At 35.3% G+C, this 21,809-nt stretch overlaps 1 long non-coding RNA gene across 1 annotated transcript; it reads left to right on the top strand.

The window, feature by feature from the left end:
- Positions 1-365: 365 nt before the first annotated feature.
- LOC121036119 (uncharacterized) lies at positions 366-20,953 on the top strand. The gene is made up of 3 exons (XR_005793248.1): positions 366-685; positions 901-963; positions 20,908-20,953. It is a non-coding gene; the product is annotated as an uncharacterized LOC121036119 (long non-coding RNA).
- Positions 20,954-21,809: the final 856 nt, after the last annotated feature.

Genomic DNA, 21,809 nt, shown 5'->3' with positions numbered 1-21,809 from the left:
GACTCTTGGCTTTATTCTAGAGTTTTCCTTTATTTTTACAAGAAATGGCCCAGGGTGTCTGGTGGCTCAGTTGGTTAAGCATCTGACTTTGGCCCAGGTCATAATCTCACAGTTCATGAGTTTGAATCCCACATCAGGGCTGTGCCTCTGACAGGACAGAGCCGGCTTGGGATTCTCTCCCTCTCTCTGCCACTCCTCTGTGCTCTCTCTTTCAAAATAAGTAAGTAATCACAAGAGAGAGAGAGAGAGAGAGAGAGAGAGAGAGAGAGAGAAAGAAAGAAAGAAAGAAAGAAAGAAAGAAAGAAAGAAAGAAAGAAAGAAAGAAAGAAAGAAAAAGAAGTGGCTCATGTAAGCAACTGGCTAGCTTAGTTTTACAGTCTGCTTCCTGCTTGTAAGAAATTTTTGGTCCAAATGCCTCTTTTGTTTTTGTCCCCTTCAGAGCATACAATTAAAATTCCCTTAAAAACTATGCAGGTTTCCTGTGTATCAGTTAAAATCTACTCCAATAGATTAAAGTGACACCCACATATCTTTTCAATTCAGGCCCCTCTCTAACCTTGGACTGAGAACCAAAGGACTATGCAACGATACCTTTAAGAACCTTAGAATCCTGTAGTCTAGCAAAGAGGGTCTAGGAGGCAACATCTTAAATCCATCTGACATCTTAACAGAGAATCTTATAGCTGTAAGTTTCGATATCTTGATCCTCAAGTCATATATACATGTTTTGCAGCATTGTGGATTCAATCTTTATCCTGAGACTATTCCTTACATCAAGAATCTTTTTGTGCCTAGAGAACCTGGGAATAAGAAACAGTATTATTTTCCAAAAAGCAAACCCTAGGTTTAAAATATTTCTTTAAGGTCTGCCTAAAAACTATTTTTCTTTATTATACCTAGGTAAATGAATTAGTCACTACTGACATTCTATCTGGAAATCTCCTTATTCCAGCCCACAGATAGGTATGTACATATAAATCAATTTTCATTATTTGCAGTACTTATGTTCAATAAAGTGCCCATGAATACTGAATTAGCAAATACTGAATCATTGCCTCTAAAGGAAATACAGGGTAGATTCCTATGAGCCTCTGATCACATTTCCATCAGCAGATCAGTCCATAAATTTGATGTATGTATGTTTCTATTTAAGTACAATTTACTATACATTATAATGCATTAACATTGAACTTGCAGCCAACAGTCCTATAACTCATGTCTGAACTAAGTTTATCTAATATACATTTTCCCCATAAAGCATACTGCACGCTTCTTCCACCTAAGGACACTAGGCAACGTGGGAATATAATGCTTCTGACCATTTTAAAATGGTAAAATCACCAACAAGCAAGCAAAAAAATGTGGAAATAGTGGTACTAAATAGACGGCAAAAAGGACACCTGTTTACAATACGAGAGCTGAAACAAAAAGGCAGAATGTTGCTGTGTTCTAACTTCAGTTGGGACCATGTCTGTCCTGGGTGATTCAAAATTTGCACTACTCTGGGTAGGTTCACAAATGATTGCAAAACTGTCATGCTATTTTATATGTAATATATTAAAATACATGCCTAATTTTTCACATTACATTGGGAGATCCCAATGCCAAACTTTCCAGAACTCATATCACAGTTTGCCTTTTCCCAGTTTCCAATGACAATTGTTTCTTTGTCCTTTCCAGCCTTTACTAACAGTCTCCTTGAGACCCTTCTGATTTCTGCTCATGACCAGGGCCCAAAGCCAATGCAACATGTGTTTTTTGTTACAAGAGCAACTTCTAAGTACCAATTGTTTGTCAGCTGTTTTTTGCTGAAAACAGTAGAAGCAGAGTCTAACAACCTACTTCAAATCATAAAGGCTTAAAACAAAGACCATCTTCTATATCTTACATATCTGTCAGTTGCCATGGATCAACTCAGCAGTTCATCTACTGGTTTTGCCAAGGGTCTCTCCTGTAATTGCAGTTAAGATGGCAACAGTGGAGACTGTAGTCATTTGGAGTCTTGCCTGGGATGCTGGGATAATGCCTCCACGCAGTCTCAAAGCCTTTCCTCCAAGTTTCTCCACTTAATCTCTTTATGTGATCTCTTCAGCAGGTTGGTCATATTCTCACAGGACTGCACTTCGCAGCCCAAAAAAGTACAAAACAGAAATTGCCAGACCTTTTTGAAGCCTTATAGTGGAACTAGCATACTGTCACCTCACAGTCTTCTATTAACTAAACAGTCACAGAGCTGGTCCAGAAAAAAAAGAAATAAGCTTTACCTCTTAATGGTGGAGTGAAGAAGAACAAAAATGCAACAATCTTTAATCCAACAAAGAGCATATCCCTGCTTTATTTCTCACTTCAGTAGAAATCTGTTTTTTCAGTATTAAGCAGAATGTTTTCTTTGTTTTGAGTTAAAGAGGTTTTTTTTCTTTTAATCGTGTTAAGAATTATCCAAAGGGAATTATCACATTTTAAAAATAATATATATTTAAATAATATCTTTTCTCTTTTGATGTATTAGAATGGTAAGTTTATAAATGGATGCCCTTAATCTGAACCATCCTTGCATTTCTAGAGTAAAATTCTTATGATTAATAAATAAAATTATTTGGGGTATTATGGATTTTAAAATTGCTTACTTAAGATTTCTAATCAATACCTGAACATGAGGTCACTCTGTAGGTGTGCTGTGGACATGAGTGATCTTTCTCAAGTTTTGGTAGAACTGTTATTCTAGATTTGTGCAAAGTATTTTGGAAAACTTCCTTATTTTTTCCCTCTGATCTCAAAGAATTTAAATTACATTCTGATTATTCCTTGGAATTGTGAAAGAGATCGTCTGTGAACCCATCTGGGCCTGCCTAGTATTTTTTACATACTTAACTGTCAAAAATTTCTCGTTTCATCCCATAGTTCTCTCTCTGACTGGTTTTTTTAATTTGCACTGGATCGATTTGCTCATTTTTATGAAAATATACATATAAACATTAAAAAGTTTATTAAAATGTTTATAGGACTGAGCAAAATTCTTCTAATCTCTCTGCCTTAATAAATTTACCCATTCTAAGCTATAATTTTGTGTATTTTGGCATTCTCCCAATTTTTATTAGATTAGGAAACAATTTATAGGAGAATCTCATCATTTGTGATTTTATAAGGTAAAAATCTGGAATAGGAAATTTTACCCTGGAAAAAGCTTTTGGGAATGTTTCACTGGAAGCCCAATATATCATTTCCCAATAAATACAAGAGATCAAATTTTCCTCAAGCATTGGAAGAAATTTCTTTTCTTTTTTTTTTTTTTTTTTTTTAGTACAAGATGAAATATTGGCTTATATTTAGAGGTCACGCAGTATGGAAAGTGAGTATGTTTAAATCCTAGAATCATAATTACATGCAGTGGACCAAGATGCTCACATTATAAAAGGTAGAAGAGAGGTGTGATTAAGTGAACAAAATTCTTCTAACCCATCCCATGCTCACATCAAGGCATATTCGTGGGCCAGAGTGGAGAAATAGAAACTGTAAACCTTCAAGATTTTGGACTTACAAAAAAGTTTTAGCCTAAGATCCAAAGAGAAGACTGTTTATTCTGGATATTTTTTCTCATTTTGGCTCAAATTTCATGTACTTGGCACATACCCTTCATAGTTTAGGATCAGAGGTTATAGATACTTCTTTGTTTCATTGAAGACTACTCTGTTACTTTTATTTGTTTTCTACTGTCTTTTATGAGTTTTGGAAGACAAAAAATCAAGTTAAAATGCTTTATTCCTTCACATTCAGTCAAGTTTATCATTCAATTTTATTTTTGTTTTAAGATTATCTAACATCTTATTTTACTCTAAAGTATATGGTATTAGTAAATTCAACCTATTGAGGTATAACTCTAGCTCCCTACTGTCCTAATATTAATTTTCCAACTGTTCTTTTACATTTGATTTTTAAAGTTTAATTTATTTCAACTTTAGATATCTGCAATTTAATGAAATTTTGGCTTTTAAAATGTTGGTATATCAAAATAATGAACAAAGTAAATTTCAACTTTACTGTTTTATTTCAAAAATATTAACAATATTTAAAGCATTTAATGCAATACTTGCTAAAACAAGCATGATGATTTAACTACATTAATTAAATAAGAAAAATATGAGAAACCCAGAGTTCAAATACATACATCTGTTCTCAAGTCTATAATCATGCCAAAATCTATTGCTGGTTTTATTTAAATTACTATGGTAGAAACTCTTCCTTCTGTCATATGCAGTCACCCTAACTTAGTTTTCCAATTAATTTCTATATTTACTCATGTTTGTAATGAGGACAAGGATTTGAATATAAAAGAGGAGGACTTATAAAAATACTTTCTTAAAGGTATGTTTATTTGTCATTTAACATTTTCCCTTAGTTTCTTAGAATACTTTTCATTTCTTTATTCATTCAGCTCTTTATGTGTAAATGAGAACTTAGCTTGCGCTAAAATCTGTGCTCATTTGCTGTAAATACAATGTAGAGCAAAATGAATACAGTCTGTCCCTGTAAGGAAATTAAAATATAGTAAGAAAGTTATAATAAGCTAAACTTAAAATTATAATGTAGTTTGATAAAGGGTGTAATAGAGGAAGCACAGTTTCTAAGACATATAGAAAGAGCCTCTACCCAGAGTTGGGGAGTCAGAGACAATAAAAAATAAGGAATAGTTTATGAACAAATTATTTTGTTCATAAGGAATTATTTTAGGTTTTTCTTTTCCATATAGTTCTAAGAATTTAGTGCAATTTCTGTCCTGCCTGGGCAAAGCTTATGCTTTAATTGTGAACCCTGATGAATTGTGAATTTACTGAGTAGCAAACTCTCTATTTCTTTTATTCCCATTATTTTTGTACCTTAAAACAATTGTTTCCTCATAAAACAAAGTTAATGTAAGAGATAAAGCATTAGAATCAGCCAAAGTTGAATGAAGAAACCACAACATTATTAAATATGAAATCACTGTTTCTCCAAATGGGATCCCAGTTTTAAGGTCCATGTCTGTACTCATGGGAATCCACTAGTTTTTTATTTTTTTAATATTGAAAAAAAACCAATGCATGTTTTATTAATAAGACTTTATAGACTAACTCCAACATCAAATTTCTGGCTTTCCATTTCTGGACCTTTTGCAAAATTAGTGCTGGTGTTTTGATTAATGGAAAAGGAGAACAGTAACTCAATTTAAAAAATCTAGGGAGAGGTAGTTTCAAAACACAAGGTTCTATGGTAAATAATAAATGGAATAATAAATAATAAAATAATAACTCTTAATTCATATTCTAATTCAGTTTAACAATCAGATTAATATTCTTAGAATTGCCTAAATTTGAAAAACAATAATCTCTATAGACATAGATATTAGAAATAAATGTAACACATTATTTTCTTTAAATTATACATTCTTTGTAAAAACAACTGTTTTCTAGTTCTCCATGAAGATAAACTTTTTTTTTTTTTTTTTTTGAGAGACAGAGAGGAGCAGAGGGAGAGAGAGAAAGAATCTTTTTTAAAAATTTTTTTAACATTTATTTATTTTTGAGAGACAGACAGAGCATGAATGGGGAGGGGCAGAGAGAGAAAGAGAGAGAAGGAGACACAAAATCTGAAGCAGGCTGCAGGCTGTGAGCAAGATGTCAGCACAGAGCCTGATACGGGGCTTGAACCCATAAACTGTGAGATCATGACCTGAGCCAAAGTCAGATGCTCAACCGACTGAGCCACCCAGGCACCTCATTGGAGAGAGAGAGAATCTTAAGCAGGCTCCATGCTCAGCACGTTGCCCAATGTGGGGCATGATTCCACGACCCTGGAATCATGACCTGAGCCAAAATCAAGAGGTAGGCACTCAGCCAACTGAGCTACCCACGCATCCTGAGGATGAACAATTTAAAGTCAAGTTGTTTATCTCATATATGTGCAATAGGCTAGTTCAATTATTTGTGTCTTTTACATTTTCTAGATAACGTTTCTAGGTAAATAGTTTGTGCTACTAACATAATGTTGCTACTAAGTAAACAATTATGATTCTAAATTTCAGAAATCAAGTAGAATAGCATATATTCACCAACATGCTCACATATCTCAAATATATCTCAAAAGGCCATGATAACAGTCTATGATAAAAACATGTTTTCTCGGGAAGAATTTGACATTTCACAACAGCCTCACCAGCACAAAACTCTACTTAGTGCAGATAACTGGCCCAAAGACATCAAAACTAACCTTATTTTTTATTCTATATACCAACCTACTTTACTAGATTGTTTTGAAGATCAAATGAGAAGACATGTGTAACAGTATTTTTCAAAGTAAAAGTACATGGCAATATAACTGGTTTATTAAAAAGTTTAAATTCATAATATACTAAATATTTTTCTAATTATTGATTTTCTTTTCTTTTTTAAATTTTTTTTAACGTTTATTTATTTTTGAGACAGAGAGAGGCAGAGCATGAACAGGGGAGGGGCAGAGAGAGAGGGAGACACAGAATCAGAAGCAGGCTCCAGGCTCCGAGCCATCAGCCCAGAGCCCTATGCGGGGCTCGAACTCACGGACCGCGAGATCATGACCTGGGCTGAAGTCGGACGTCTAACCGACTGAGCCACCCAGGCGCCCCTTGATTTTCTTTTCTTAACAGAGATATTCTCTTTTGTTTTTTGGGGTTTTTTTTGTTTGTTTTGTTTTGTTTCAGGAGTAGAATTTAATGATTCATCACTTACATATAACACCCAAGGCTTATCACAAGTGCCCTCCTTAGAGCCTTAGAGCTGTCACCCATAGAACCTACGTCCCTACACCCCTCTCCTCCAGCAACCCTCACTTTGTTCTCCATAGTTCTCTTATGGTTTGCCTCCCTCTCTGTTTTTGTTTTATTTTTCCTTCCCTTCCCCTATGTTCATCTGTTTTGTTTCTTAAATTCCACACATGAGTGAAATCATATGGTATTTATCTTTCTCTGACTTATTTTGCTTAGCATAATACAGTCTAGTTCCATCCATGTCATTACAAATGGCAAGATTTCATTCTTTTTTGTGGCTGAGTAATATTATATTCTCTCTCTCTCTCTCTCCCTTCCTCTCTCTCTCTCCTCTCTCTCTCTCTCTCTCCATATATATATATACCACCACTTCTTTATCTATTCGTCAGTTGATGAACATTTGGGCTCTTTCCATAATTTAGCTATTGTTGATAGCATTATCAACAAACATTGGGGTGCATGTGCCCCTTCGAGTCAGTATTTGTATATCCTTTAGATAAATGCCCACTAGTGTAATGGCTGGGTTGTAGGGTACTCCTATTTTTAACTTTCTGAGGAACCTCCACATTGTTTTCTAGAGTGGCTTCACAAGTTTGCATTCCCACCAACAGTGTAAGAGGGTTCACCTTTTTTCTGCATCCTCACCAACATTTGTTGTTTCCTGCATTGTTAACTTAAGCCATTCTGACAAGTGTGAGGTGGTATCTTGTTATGGTTTTGATTTGTATTTCCCTGATGATGAAGGATGTTGAGCATGTTTTCATGTGTCTGCTAGCCATTTGGAGGTCTTCTTCGGAGTAATGGATTATTTATTTTTTGGTTGTTGAGTCTCATAAGTTCTTTACAGACTTTGAATACTAGTCTTTTATCCAATGTATCATTTGCAAATAAAAACTTCTCCCATTCCATAGGTTGCCTTTAGGTTTTGTTGATTGTTTCTTTCACTGTGCAGAAGCTGTTTATCTTGATGAAGTCCCAATAGTTCATTTTTGCTTTTGTTTACCTTACCTCTGGAGAAGTGCCTAGTTAGAAGTTGCTACAGCTGAGGTCAAAGAGATTGCTGACTGTGTTCTCCTCTAGAATTTTAATGGTTTCCTCTTCACATTTAGGTCTTTCGTTCATTTTGAATTTATTTCTTGTATGGTGTAAGAAAGTGGCTCAGTTTCTTTTTTCTGCATGACACTGTCCAGTTTTCCTAATACCATTTGTTGAAGACTATCTTTTTTTACATTGGATATTCTTTCCTGCTTTGTCAAAGATTAGTTGACCATATAGTTGTGGGTCCATTTTTGGGTTCTTTACCCTGTTCTATGGATCTATGTGTCTGTTTTTGTGCCAGTACCATACTGTCTTGGTGATTACAACATTCTAATACAGCTTGAAGTCTGGAATTGTGATGCCTCCAGCTTTGGCTTTCTTTTTCAACATTACTTTGGGTATTTGAGGCCTTTTCTAGTTTCATACAAATTTTAGAATCATTTGTTCTAGCTCTGTGGAGAATGTTGGTGTTATTTTGATAGGGATTGCTATGAATATGTAGATTGATTTGGGTAGTAGTGACATTTTAACAATATTTGCTCTTCCAATCCATGAGCATGGAATGCTTTTCCAATTCTTTGTATATTCTTCAATTTCTTTCGTAAGTGTTTTATAGTTTTCAGAGTATAGATATTTTACCTCTTTGACTAGGTTTAGTCCTAGTTATCTAATCGTTTTTGGTGTAATGGTAAATGGAATTGATTCCTTGATTTCTCTTTCAGCTGCTTCATTATTGATGTATAGAAATGCCATAGATTTCTTTACATTGATTTCATATCTGTGACTTTGATGAATTCATGAATCAGTTCTAGCAGTTTTTTGGTGGACTCTTCTAGGTTTTCCACATACAGTATCATATCGTCTGTGAAGAGTGAAAGCTTGATCTATTTCTTGCCAATTTGTATGCTTTTATTTCTTTTTGTTGTCTGATTGCTGAGGCTAGGACTTCCAGTATTATGTTGAAAAACAGTTGTGACAGTGGACATCCTTGTCTTGTTCCTGACCTTAGGAGAAAAGCTGCAAGACTTTTCCCATTGAGGATGATATTTGCTGTGGGTCTTTCATATATGTCCATTACGATGTTGAGTCATGTTCCTTCTGTCCCTACTTTCTTGAGGGTTTTTTTTTCATCAAGAAAAGATGCTGTATTTTGTCAAATTCTTCTCTGCATCTATTGAGAGGATCATATGGCTCTTGCCCTTTCTTTTATTAATGCAGTGTATCACATTGGTTGATTTGCAGATACTGAACTACCCCTGCATCCCAAGAATAAATCCCACTTGATCGTGGTGAATAATTCTTTTAATGAACTGTTGGATTCAATTTGCTAGTATGTTGTTGAGAATTTGTGTATCCATGTTCATTAGGGATGTTAGTCTGTAATTCTCCTTTTTAGTGGGATCTTTGGAATCTTTAGTGGGACCTTGGAATCAAGGTCATGCTGGCCTCATAGAATGAGTTTGGAAGTTTTCTTTCCATTTCCATTTCCTCTGGAGCACGATTGGGATACAAAACTCCAAATCTTAAAGGATCCAGCTAGGCATGGACCCACTCCTCTCCTCCAGAGGAGAGCCTTGCAGCACTGAGCCTGGCTCCATTCTGTCCCAGAAAAGGGATGGTCATGCAGGTGCCTAGAGTTTATGGTGAAGCATAGCAAAAAGCTCCACCCAAGTTATCCGCCCTCTGCATACACCTCTGTCCCCTGCTGTTGAGAGGCTGCTCAGAGGCACCAGCCAGGTCTTTCGTCCTTGGATAGGCAATATACCCTCTTCCAAATGCACTCCAGGAAGGGGAATGTTCTTTCCCAGTGCAACCCAGGGGATCCCCAAGTCACACTCTCCACGGTGTGCTCCCAGGGTCTCAGCCTCCTTCTCCCCAGGAACATCACTGCCTGTCTGGATTGACTCCTGCAAATGGCACTAATTTCCAAAACTTCCACTGTTTGCAAAAACTTGCAATAGTTCATTCCTCCCAATTCCTCAGTCAGTGGTTTTGGGGGAATGCTTTTTTGTGCAAACCTGACACAAGGCTCTCTCTCCCCATCTCTCCTCCTCTCCATGAAAGGACTCTCTACCCTCCATAGCACTGTAGCTTTTCTGTCTCCTAATTCTCATCCCTGCATTTATCTGATATCTGCCAGATTCTCTCTCTCAAATTATGCAGGTTGCTCTCTTAATCCTCAGATTGATTTCCTAGGTGTTCAAAATGCTTTGATGTTGATCTAGCTGTATTCAAGAGATGAGACAAGCCCAGGGTCCCCTTACTACTCTGCCATCTTAACTCCTCCTTCCAATTATTGATTTTCAACTATGATTGATATTGATATTTTTTTCCTCATTTTTTTCATCTTGAAAATTGTCTACAATACTTTGAGTTCTTAAAGTTATTTAAATTTTAGTCCAGTTTAAAATTTCAATTTCAAACTCAGCTTAAGGCTTGCAATGACTCATAACTGCTTTGATATGGATAGAGTTATCATGATATCACTTGATTCTACCTTCTCCCTTTAAGACTATACTTCCCATAATAACAGGATTATTTTTACCTTCTGTGCTGGTCATTGCTGCTTCTTGAACTCTGACCTGCCCTCTAATACCCTTCGTGGATGTCAGACAACCAAAACAAGGTGGTTGTCCCATTTGTGAGTTATCTGTGAGCAACCCAAATGAGACTCAACCTCTTTGACTCCACTCAGTTGTACATTATCTGCTGGGTTCCCTTTACCCAAGAAGTAGTACTATATTGTGGGGTATAGTTATGGGGAGTCAAGTTGGATATCTTGGTTGTTGTTCCTTGATCCTGAGGGAAGTCTCACATGCTGGCCTCAACAAATGGTGAGGATGTGGGCTCCTCACATGTTTGTCTCTCAGCCCTGCCACCCCTCTCTAATTCTTTTCTCTCCTACTCACATAGCATAATATGATCTTCAGGCCTTTGCCTAAGCAGACATCCAACTGGAGCATGGATGCAAGTCTATAGTTTTGAAAGACATCCTCACTGCTTCTAGTAATTCTCTTGGAGTTTTCCTTTCATTTGGCAAGAGGAAGATTCTGAGTAGATGGGGAACAAATATGGATCTGATCATTGAAGCTACAGACATGGATTGCATTTCTCAAAGACAGCTAATTGATTTTTCATTTACTGAGTAACTCATCAAAGGTCAACTCTGGGTCAATAAAAATACCAGGATCTAAGGGTAAAATAAGTAAAATTAGACATGGTTGCTATCATAAAATCAATAGTATATGGGTGAGTGGATTGCAGATATTGACCAAATCATACAATAAAAGCAAAATTACACCTAGGTCATTTTATTTCTTCTAATGGTGAATTAAATGGTATCATTAAATAAAATAATTTTGTTATATCAACAAAAAGGATAAATGTAATAAACATAATTTTGAGAAAAAATAAAGCCAGACAGAAAAAATATGAACATAGGGAAAACTACCTAAAGCATGAGAAGTAAGATGGTAATTTCCTTTGGGAGGAGAATAGATGGATTGAGAAGAAGCTAAGGGGGCATCTGAGATTCAGGGTAATGTTCTAATTTTCAGCAGGCTTTTGGTTTTCTGGATATACTTCTTTTATCATAGCATGTCAAATTGCCCTCTGCTTCATGCATTATTTAATATGTATGTTTGCATATGGAGAAGTGCTATGGACTAAACTTTGTCCCCTCCCCCCCAAATTCACATATTAAAACTCTAACTCCAATGGGACTATATTTGGAGGTAGGGCCTATAAGGAGGTAATTAAGGTTAAATGAGGCCATAGGGTAGGGTCCTAACCTAATAGGATTAGTGGTATTATAAAAAGAGGAATAGGGAAAAAATTCTCTTTCTATGAGCACACAGTGAGATGGCAACCACCTATAAGGCAAAAAGAAAAGACCTCAGCATGAAATTTACCTTGATAGCACTTTGATCTTGGGCTTTCCAGCGTATAAAATTGTGAAAAATAAATTTCTGTTTTTAAGCCACCCGATCTCTAGTATTTCAGTATAGCAAACAAAGCTGACTAAGATAGATGGTGATCATGAGTTTGGTTTTGCACATATTAAGTTTAGGCTGGCTTTAAACTAAGAAAAGTTTCTAGTAGGAAGTTGAAGGTAGAATTCAGAGATGTTGACATGTACAAATCTATTTAAAAATATATGTTTTTGAGTTAACTTTGACACTGTGGTAGTTGAAGAGATGTTAATAAGATTACAAGGGAAGTAGTAGAAAGTGAGAAATTTACTAAGAAACAAGCCTCCTCAAGAAATGATAACATTTAAAGTTGCATAGAGGCTGAGACTAGAAAAGAGATGAAGAAGCACTTGCCAGAAAGTTCAGTAGACCAAGAAGTGCTAGTTATGTCAAGAAAGAGAAGATACATATGACCTAGTCAAAAGCTAATTTTAGTACAGAGCAATAGCAAGATGTCAGATTAGAACGGGCCAAGAAGTGGCTTGGAAGCAAGGAAATGGAGACACCACACAGAGACAAATATTTCTAGAAAAAAAATTAATATTTAGGAGATTAGCAAGAAAGAGCTGAAGGGAAGAGCCCAATGTATTCTATACAATAAAAAGTGTAATCTTTTGTGTGAATTTCCTGCATCAAAGTTAAGACGCCAAACACCAGTGGAAGCATCACTCTTAGATAAAAGGGGGACATTGCCTTGTCAGTAGCAGGAGAAGCATAGGATACGGACAGACAAAAGTCATTTTTTAATGTTTATTATCATGAGGTTGAAGAAGGTCCCCTCTTTACAAATTCTCTTTTTTGGTGAATCATAGGGGAATCATAACCACTGGGCAGGGAAGATGGAAGGTCAGAAATTTTGGTAGAGTGGAAATGGTTTGAAAAGGGCATTGCTTAAGTAGACGAATGTATGTTTTTCAAAGACATACAGCAAGATTTTTGAGCAGTGTTGAAGGACCCACTAAAGGTCAGTGCCCATGAATTTACAGTGAAACCAGAAGGCCCATTTGGATAATTTCTTGCCATAGTGCATGACTAGCTGTGTTTAGGTGCAGAGATATTGGGTGTTTGGTTTCTTCCAGAACTGGGATTTTGCCAAATGAATGCAAGTAAAACAGAATCAAGAACGTTGATGGTGCTGGAAAAATTATTTTTTGAATAATAACTAATTAATCTAAGCTAAATCACAAGAAAATGAAAAAAGAGAAGGCCAATGTATTAGGGTAAAGAAGAAAAGTCAATGGACTAGCGTTTGACTGCAATAAAAGTTAATTAAATAATTTATTAAATAAATATTTAGATAAACTAAGTATGAGAGAACTTTGTGACCAGAGTGAAATGCTGAAGAAACTTGGAGAGGTAGATGGAGTAGGAGGTTGTAAGGGAATAAATGTGGATGACTCTGGAGATAAGAATGTCAAGAACTACGTATGATGATGGATAAATCACTTGAGTGCTAAAGTGACCTAGAAAGATGACAACTTCTGTTCTTTAGGAGGTCTGTTACATATATGTCCAATTCTTTGAAAGATCAGAAATAATGGTCTGGAAGCCATCAAATGACAACAGGAAGGGATTAAGTGATTTATACTAAAGACTTAAACAATTTTTTATATTTAGTTTTACAAAAAGTTGATGATCTGGGTGGATGGAACAACAAGGAGTAGGAGTAACTCCAATCTTACCTAATGTATGTGACATTTGAAAAAGTTGTTACTTCTTGAAAATATTCTTCTAGACAAATGTTTTCATGAGAGAGGGAGCTTCACTTAAAACAAGGAAATTAAGAAAACACTCATAGAAGGGTTTGCAAAGTGAAGGGAGTTTACTAATTATGAAGCTTGAGTCTAGTGGGTACAATAAAAGGATTTGAAGAGAGGGGCCGTAGGTTGTGTGTGGAGCTGTGTGAGATATGATAAAGATTTTAGGTTATGGTTTTTATTTTTTTTCCACGTTTTTAAATTTTTTTTTTTTTTATTTTTGGGACAGAGAGAGACAGAGCATGAACGGGGGAGGGGCAGAGAGAGAGGGAGACACAGAATCGGAAACAGGCTCCAGGCTCTGAGCCATCAGCCCAGAGCCTGACGCGGGGCTCGAACTCACGGACCGCGAGATCGTGACCTGGCTGAAGTCGGACGCTTAACCGACTGCGCCACCCAGGCGCCCCAGGCTATGGTTTTTAAATAATCGATGATGGAAGGATTAAATGTTTTTGCTGACTGATGAAGACAGAGATAGAGAAAATATATGAATTTAGCCTGGAAAGTTGCTTGAAGGAGAGTGGACACTGAACCTAGAAGCTGGTGAACATGTCATCTGAAATGATAAGGAACACAGGAGCCACATTCCGTCCACCAGCACCCTTGCTGTTCGACCCAGAATTCAGATTCACATTCTAAGTGGACTGGATTGTCAATGGTGAATTCAAACACTATCAACGGCATCAGTATCCATAATATAGCAATCATAAAAAAAGAATGAGATCTTGCTACTAGCAACAGCATGGATGGATCTAGAGGGTATTAAGCTAAGTGAAATAAATCATACTGAGAAAGACAAATACCATATTATTTGACACATATGTGGAATCTAAAAAATGTGGGGCACCTGGATGCCTCAGGCCATTAAGCATAAGAATTCACCACAGGTCATGATCCTTCATGAGCCTGAATATGTGGGACTTGAACCCACAAACCTGGAAGAGTATTTTTGTCCTCCCATCTGGCTCTTGCTACCAGCCTTCAATGCAGCCTAATGACTAGAACTCTAGTGGCCACTTTAGATCAGAAGGTGGTCTTGAGGAACAACATGGAAAAATAGGATTCTAGATCCTCAATGGAATCCTGGAACTGCCATTATTTTAGTATTTTTCTATTAAATGCACTTGATCATCACTTAAAGCCAAGAAAGCACGCTGTCCAGGGGTGCCTGGGTGGCTCAGTCGGTTGAGCATCCCACTTCAGCTCAGGTCATGATCTCACTGGTTGGTGAGTTTGGGCTCCGCATCGGGCTCTGCATTGGGCTCCGCGCTGACAGCTCAGAGCCTGGAGCCTGCTTCCGATTCTGTGTCTCCCTCTCTCTCTGCCCCTCCCCCCCCACATGCTCTGTCTCTCTCTGCCTCTCAAAAATAAAGAAAACTAATAAAAAAATTTTAAGAAAGCATGCTGTCCAGAACCCAGTGAAAGAAATTATTTCACAAGTGAGGGAAATGTTAAGTACTTTCTTAGAGATGAAGTCAGTTGATAACTGACATGTGCTTATTGATTAAGCAAAGCAGGCCATTGATGAACTTAACAAAAGAAGTTTCATGACCAGTGGCACCTAAAGTAAAGATAATAGCAAATTGAAAAGAAATAGAAAATGAGAAAATGCAGACAATCTGAGTATATAATGTAGTAGAAGCTTGTCTCTGAAGAGCAGTATAAGGTTAGGAACAACTGGAGGGAGCATAGCACTCAAATGTGTCGATGTTTTTTGGTTTGTTGGTTTTGTTTTGTTGTAAGAGGGAAATAATTAGAAATGCTTGATTTACTTTATTCATTAAAATCTTGTGTATTTTCCAGAGAACAAACTGAGGGTTGCTGGAGGGGTGTTGCATGGGGAAACGGGCTAAGTGGGTGATGGGCATTAGCAGGGCACTTGTTGGGATGAGCACTGGTTGTTCTATGTAAGTGATCAAACACTGAATTCTACTCTTGAAACTATTATTACACTATGTGTTAACTACCTTGGATTTAAATAAAGTTTTAAAACAAGAGATGAAAAAAAATCTTAGTATTTTCTTTTGGCATTGGGGAATTTTATCTGTCGATATCTATCTATCTATCTATCTATCATCTATCCATCCAGAGATAGAAGCATTTTTTAAATGGTGTGAATTTTTACTTCTGTGTGATGCCATAAGTGAAATTTCTAAATAAATTAAATCAATTTAAGGCAGTTATAAAATAAATAGTCATGGGGATTTAATGTACAGCATGGGGAATATAATTAATAATATTGTAATAACATTGTGTGGTGACAGCTGGTAACTAGACTTACCGTGGGGATCATCTTGTAATGTATAAAAATATTGAATCACTATGATGTACACCTGAAACTAATTGGAAATTTTATGTCATTATACTTCAATAAAACATTTAAGGATCTCTCAAATGAAATAAATAAACGTAACAATTAAACAGAGACAAGTGCCACACTTTATGGCACAGAATATAAAATAAATTTACACCTGTATAGCCTTACTTTATAAACTCTCGATAGTTATTGCTAATTGTATCAGAATATTTTTAACAATAAATATATTTAGCCTTATGATCAGACTCACTTTAAAGTTTCACTTGGAGTCCAGCTTTGAAATGAGAGTTATCCTAAGAGAATATTTTAGTAGTGAAATATCTGAAATTAAAACCGAGACCTTCATGGTGAATTTGAGAAGGAAGATTTCAGGAAGACTTCTATGGCAAATTGTTTATGTGCCAATAAATTCTATAATAGACATTTTCACCAGTCTGCTAAAATTTCATCCAAGAAAAATAGTATAAGGAATGAATTTATCTCATGTTCTGTTCCCTCTCAAAACAGTAATTATATATATATATATATATATATATATATATATATATTTAAAAACCTACAATTTATAACATATGCTTCCCAGACATCTTTATACCTAAGACTCTGGATAAGTATAAAACCATCATTGAGGAGAGACAAACAATCTACACATTAAGGTCTCTGCAGAATTAAATGTATGTATTTGTATTTTGAAATCATGTGAAAAATACATAAACCATTATATATTTAGGCCCTAATGGGCATACCCAGAGGATGATAATAACCAGAAACATGATTTTCTATACTTGAAGATTATGACTAAAATGCTTTAAAGTATGAAATAGTTTGGGAGGAAACAAATCACTCTTCCTTATCACTGATTCTATCAACTTGCAAACAACAAAACCCTTCAATAAAATTGCTGGAGGCCCCTCTAACACTGTAGTATTGTGCATGCGCATGAAGAGAGAATGTGAGACATCAAGCCTATTCTCTGTTATGGCCTTGTTAATGCTCATCCATCTATCCCATTAAACTCACTAAATAAAATAAAAATGGACAAAGAATACACCACAAACAGTGATTTCCAAATTTAGATACAATTTCAATTTTTCTGATATCCACATACATTTCCACTTTCAAAAAAGATTACTCCAAAAATAATGTTTCAGTATGAAGAAAGATTTTATGTGAAATTTTGTGTCATGGATTTTTCCAAAAGGCATTTTCACCCAACTCTAAAACTGTCACATGAACACAGATACTTCTCTTTTTTGTACATTACTAAAATTGTTAATATCTTAAAATTACACCCAATTATCACCAACACATAAGAGCTGAAGTCACATTAGATTTCTAACTAGATATGTATTTACATATTTATTTCAATAGATAATATATGTAATATGATTTCAAAGTAATAGAAATGTTGCAAATGAGACTGTAAGGAAAAGTCTATTTCTCATACCCCAGTCCTTGATTTTCTGAGAGACAATCACTGTTACTCGTTGATTATCTTTCTATAGGTAATTTGTGAAAATATATATTAATCAATATGGATATAGAACCTGATTTTTAATAAATGCAAGTAGCATATTTCTGTGCAAGTTTCTAAAGATATAAGTCTAAGACATATATTCTAGAATATATTCTAGAATATTTAATTTAATATTAAGTTTAAACTAAATATTAAGTTTAAACTAAATACTCTAGAATATTTAGAATATATAGAATATCTAGAATATTTAGAATATATTCTAGAATATTTAATTTAAGTTTAAACTAAATATTAAGTTTAAACTAAATACTCTAGAATATTTAGAATATATAGTCATCTTACTGTACTTAATCAAAATGTTATTCCAAAACTTTAGATAAAACATTTATGCCCACCCCACCTCCCCACTGTACCCTTCCACTCCCTGTCCCCTATCAAAGCAGCACCCATACCCACTTCTGGTTACACTTTACTGAATTTTTCTCTTCTATCTTTTCTACAGAAATTCTCATTATTTGAGATTATCTTCTAAATTAATTGATTTATTTACATTTTTGTTGCTTATCTTCCACTATTAGAATGAAAGCTACTTGAGGGCAGGAACGCTTGCTTTTCAATATTTAAATTCCCTAGTACTGGGAACAGTGCACACCAGATAATAAGGCCTAATGTTTTTCTACCTTGTGCCCCTCACTAAACAATGTCTCAAACATCATTCAGTCCCATAGAAAATACTTTTACTTATACCACATGACATGTCATTGCACAAATATTACCACAGTTTACTTGACTAGCTACCTAATAATGGACATCTAGGTTGTTCACGTTATTTTGATAAGACAAACAATTCTGCAGTGAATATACTGACTACATGTATATATTCATTTTTTGTTCACATATGCAAGTATAACTGTTGGATAAATTTCTAGAGTAGACTTGCTGAACTGAAGGGCACACATATTTTTACATTGATGCATTTTGCCAAATTATACTCTCAAGAGATTGTTCCAATTTAAATTCTCTACAACAATGTATGAGAATGAGTGCTTCCAAAAATTCTCATCAATACGGTGTGGTGTTATTTTAATTTTTTTTCTTATTATGACTGAGTTTGAGCATATTTTTGAGTATATTTTTACATATATAAAAATCAATGCATTTTCTATTGCTAAATTGTCCTCTACACATAATTTTTTCAGGAGTTTGTCGATTTATGGACTTTCATTAATATAAAAGTGAATAAAATAGCTCATGTTTTTTATTTGGACAGGATTTTAGTCTTCTTCTATACATCCACAATTTTAATTTTTGCACACTCCCATCAGTCACTTTTTTCTTTTGACTGTTAAGTTTATTTCTGTGTTTAGAGAACCACTTTAAGACCATAAATAGTATCATATGTTTTCCATTATGTATTTTGTGGCTTCATATTTTTTTTTACTATAATTGTGGGTCATCTGAAATTTATCTCCCTGTAAGAGAAGATGTTAGAATTCAAGTTTTTTTCTCTTACAGGTAGCCCATTATCCCAGTTCTATTTATTACATGATACTTCTTTTCCAATCAATGTGGAATACCATTTTAATTCTGAACTGAACAATTAAGTTCAATACCTAAATTCTCTATTTTGTTCTATTTTTTTGTGTGTCTGCATATAATAAGATGGCCATAGTTACATAATATTTTTCAGTTTCTCATAAAGTTGATCCCCTCTCATACTTTTTTAACATTTTCCTAATGATTTTTGTGATTTTGAAAGTAAGAAACAACTTGTCTGTATCCAAGAATCTTATTGCTATTTAATTTGGATATATTTAAATATACAGATTAATTTCCATAATAAAGCAAATATTACAATAAAGCAAATGTCACAATAAGGTGAGTCAAATGAATTTCTTGGTTTCCCAGTGTATATAAAAGTTTTGTATATACTATACTGTAGTATATTAAGTGTGCAATATTATGTCTAAAAAAGCAATGTACATAATTTAATGTAAAAATACGTTATTGCTAAAAAATGCTAACCATCATCTGAGCTTTCAGCAAGTCAATCTTTTTGCTGGAGGAGGGTCTTGTGTCTGTGTTGATGGCTACTAATTGATCAGAGTGGTGGTTGCTGAAGGCCGCAGTGGCTGTGGCAATTTTTTAAGACAACAACAAAGTTTGCTGCATTGATTGATTTCCTTTCACCAACGATTTCTCTGTAGCATGCCATGCAGTTTGACAGCACTTTACTTACAGTAGAACTTCTTTCATAATCGGAGTCAATCCTCTCAAACTCTGCCACTGCTTTATCGACTAAGTTTACATAATATTTTAAGTCCTCTGTTGTTATTTCAACAATCTTCGCAGCATCTTCACCAGGAGTAGATTCCATCTTAAGAAACCACTTTCCTTTGCTCATCCAAAAGAAGCAACTCCTCATCTGTTCCAGTTTATTGCAGAAATTCAGTCACCTCTTCAGGCTCCTCTTCTAATTCTCATTCTCTCGTTGTTTCCACCACATCTGCAGTTACTTCTTCCACTGAAGCTGAAATCCTTCGAAGTCATCCATGAGGATTAGAAACAACTGTTTCCAACTGCTGTTAAATTAGATGTTTTTACATCTTCCCATGAATTATGAATTTTCTTTCTGGCATCTAGGATGATGAACCATTTAAGGAGGGTGTTCAATTGACTTTGCCCAGATCCCTGGGAGGAATTGCTATCTATGGTAGCCAAAGCCTTACAAAACATATTTCTTAACACAATAAAACTTGAAAGTCAAAATTACCCCTTGATCTATGGGCTGCGGAATGTATGTTGTGTCAATAAGCATGAAAACAACATTAATCTTGTATATTTCCATCAGAGCTCTTGGATAACTGGGTACATTGTCATTAAGCAGTAATATTTTGAAAGGAATCTTTTTTTCTGAGCAGTAGGTCTCAAGAGTGGGCTTAAAATATTCAGTAAACCATGTTGCAAATAGATGCACTGTCATCTAGGATTGTAGAGCACAGAGTAGATTTAGCATAATTCTTAAAGACCCTAGGATTTTTTAAATGGTAAATGAACATTGGCTTCAAATGAAAGTCACCGACTGCATTAATCCTAAGAAGAAAGTGAACTTGTCCTTTGAATATTTGAAGCCAGCCATTGACTTCTCCCCACTAGCTATGAAAGTCCTAGATGGTACCTTCTTCCAATGTAAGGCTATTTTGTGTACACTTGAAATCTGTTTTCTAGCATAGCTGCCTTCACTAATGGTCTTAACTACATCTTCTGGATAACCTGCTGCAGCTTCTACATAAGCATTTGCTGCCTCACTTTGCACTTTTACGTTATAGAGAAGGCTTCTTTCCTTAAACTTTAAGAGTCAACCTCTCCTAGCTTCAAAATTTTCACTTCTCTCACCTTTCATAGCCTTAAAGAGAGTTAGGGCCTTGCTCTAAATTAGGCTTTAGTTTAAGAGAATGTTGTGGTTGGTCTGATCTTCTATCCAGACTATTTAAATTTTCTCCATCTCAGCAATAAGACTGTTTCACTTTCTTTTTTTTTTTTAATGTTTATTTATTTTTGAGAGACAGAGAGACACAGAGTGTGAGCAGGGAGGGGCAGAGAGAGAGTGAGACACAGAATCCGAAGCAGGCTCCAGGTCCTGAGCTATCAGCACAAAGCCCAACGTGGGGCTTGAACCCACGAGCTGTGAGATCATGACCTGAGCCAAAGTCGGACACCCAACCGACTAAGCCACCCAGGTGCCCTGAGACTGTTTCACATTCTTATCATTTATGTGTTCACTGGAGTACCACTTCTAATTTCCTTCAACAACTTTTCCTTTGTATTCATAAGTTAGTTTAACTGTTTGACACAAAAAGCATAGCTTTCAGCCAATCTCAGATTTCAACATGCCTTCCTCCCTTAGGTTTAGTCATTTCTAGCCTTTGATTTCAAGTGAGAGACATGAAACTTTTCGAGTTTCATTTGAATGCTTCTATGCCATTGTAGTGTTATTAACTGGCCTAATTTCAATATTACTGTTAAGTTCACTGTCTTATTCGGGTGCAGTTCATTGTGCCCCAAAACAATTACAATAGTAACATCAAAAAGCACTGATCACAGATCATCATAACAAATATAATAATGATGAAAAAGTTTCAGACATTGTGAGAATTACCAAAATGTGACACAGAGACATTAAATGAGCAAATGTGTGGTTGGAAAAATGGCATCAAATGACTTGCTTGATGCAGGATTGCCATAAACTTTTCAATGTGTAAAAAAAAAAAAAAATTATCTGCAAAGCACAAAAAAAGAGGTATGCTCGTATTTAACCAAATCCCTATTGAACACCGCTAGAGTTAATGGATTAATTCAATTAATACTTGACTCAATGTATGAATGCAGAAGTTTTTATCTACTATTCTCCTGTTGTATATTTAGCTTTTTCTAATATTTTTCTGTTGCTTAAAAAATGTGTTAAATTCTA

This window comes from Herpailurus yagouaroundi, unplaced genomic scaffold, assembly GCF_014898765.1.
Source record: "Herpailurus yagouaroundi ecotype Mexico unplaced genomic scaffold, PumYag 162, whole genome shotgun sequence".
Classification (NCBI taxonomy): domain Eukaryota; kingdom Metazoa; phylum Chordata; class Mammalia; order Carnivora; family Felidae; genus Herpailurus; species Herpailurus yagouaroundi.
Note: the sequence above shows the minus strand (reverse complement) of the source record. Positions and strands in the feature narration are given on the sequence as shown.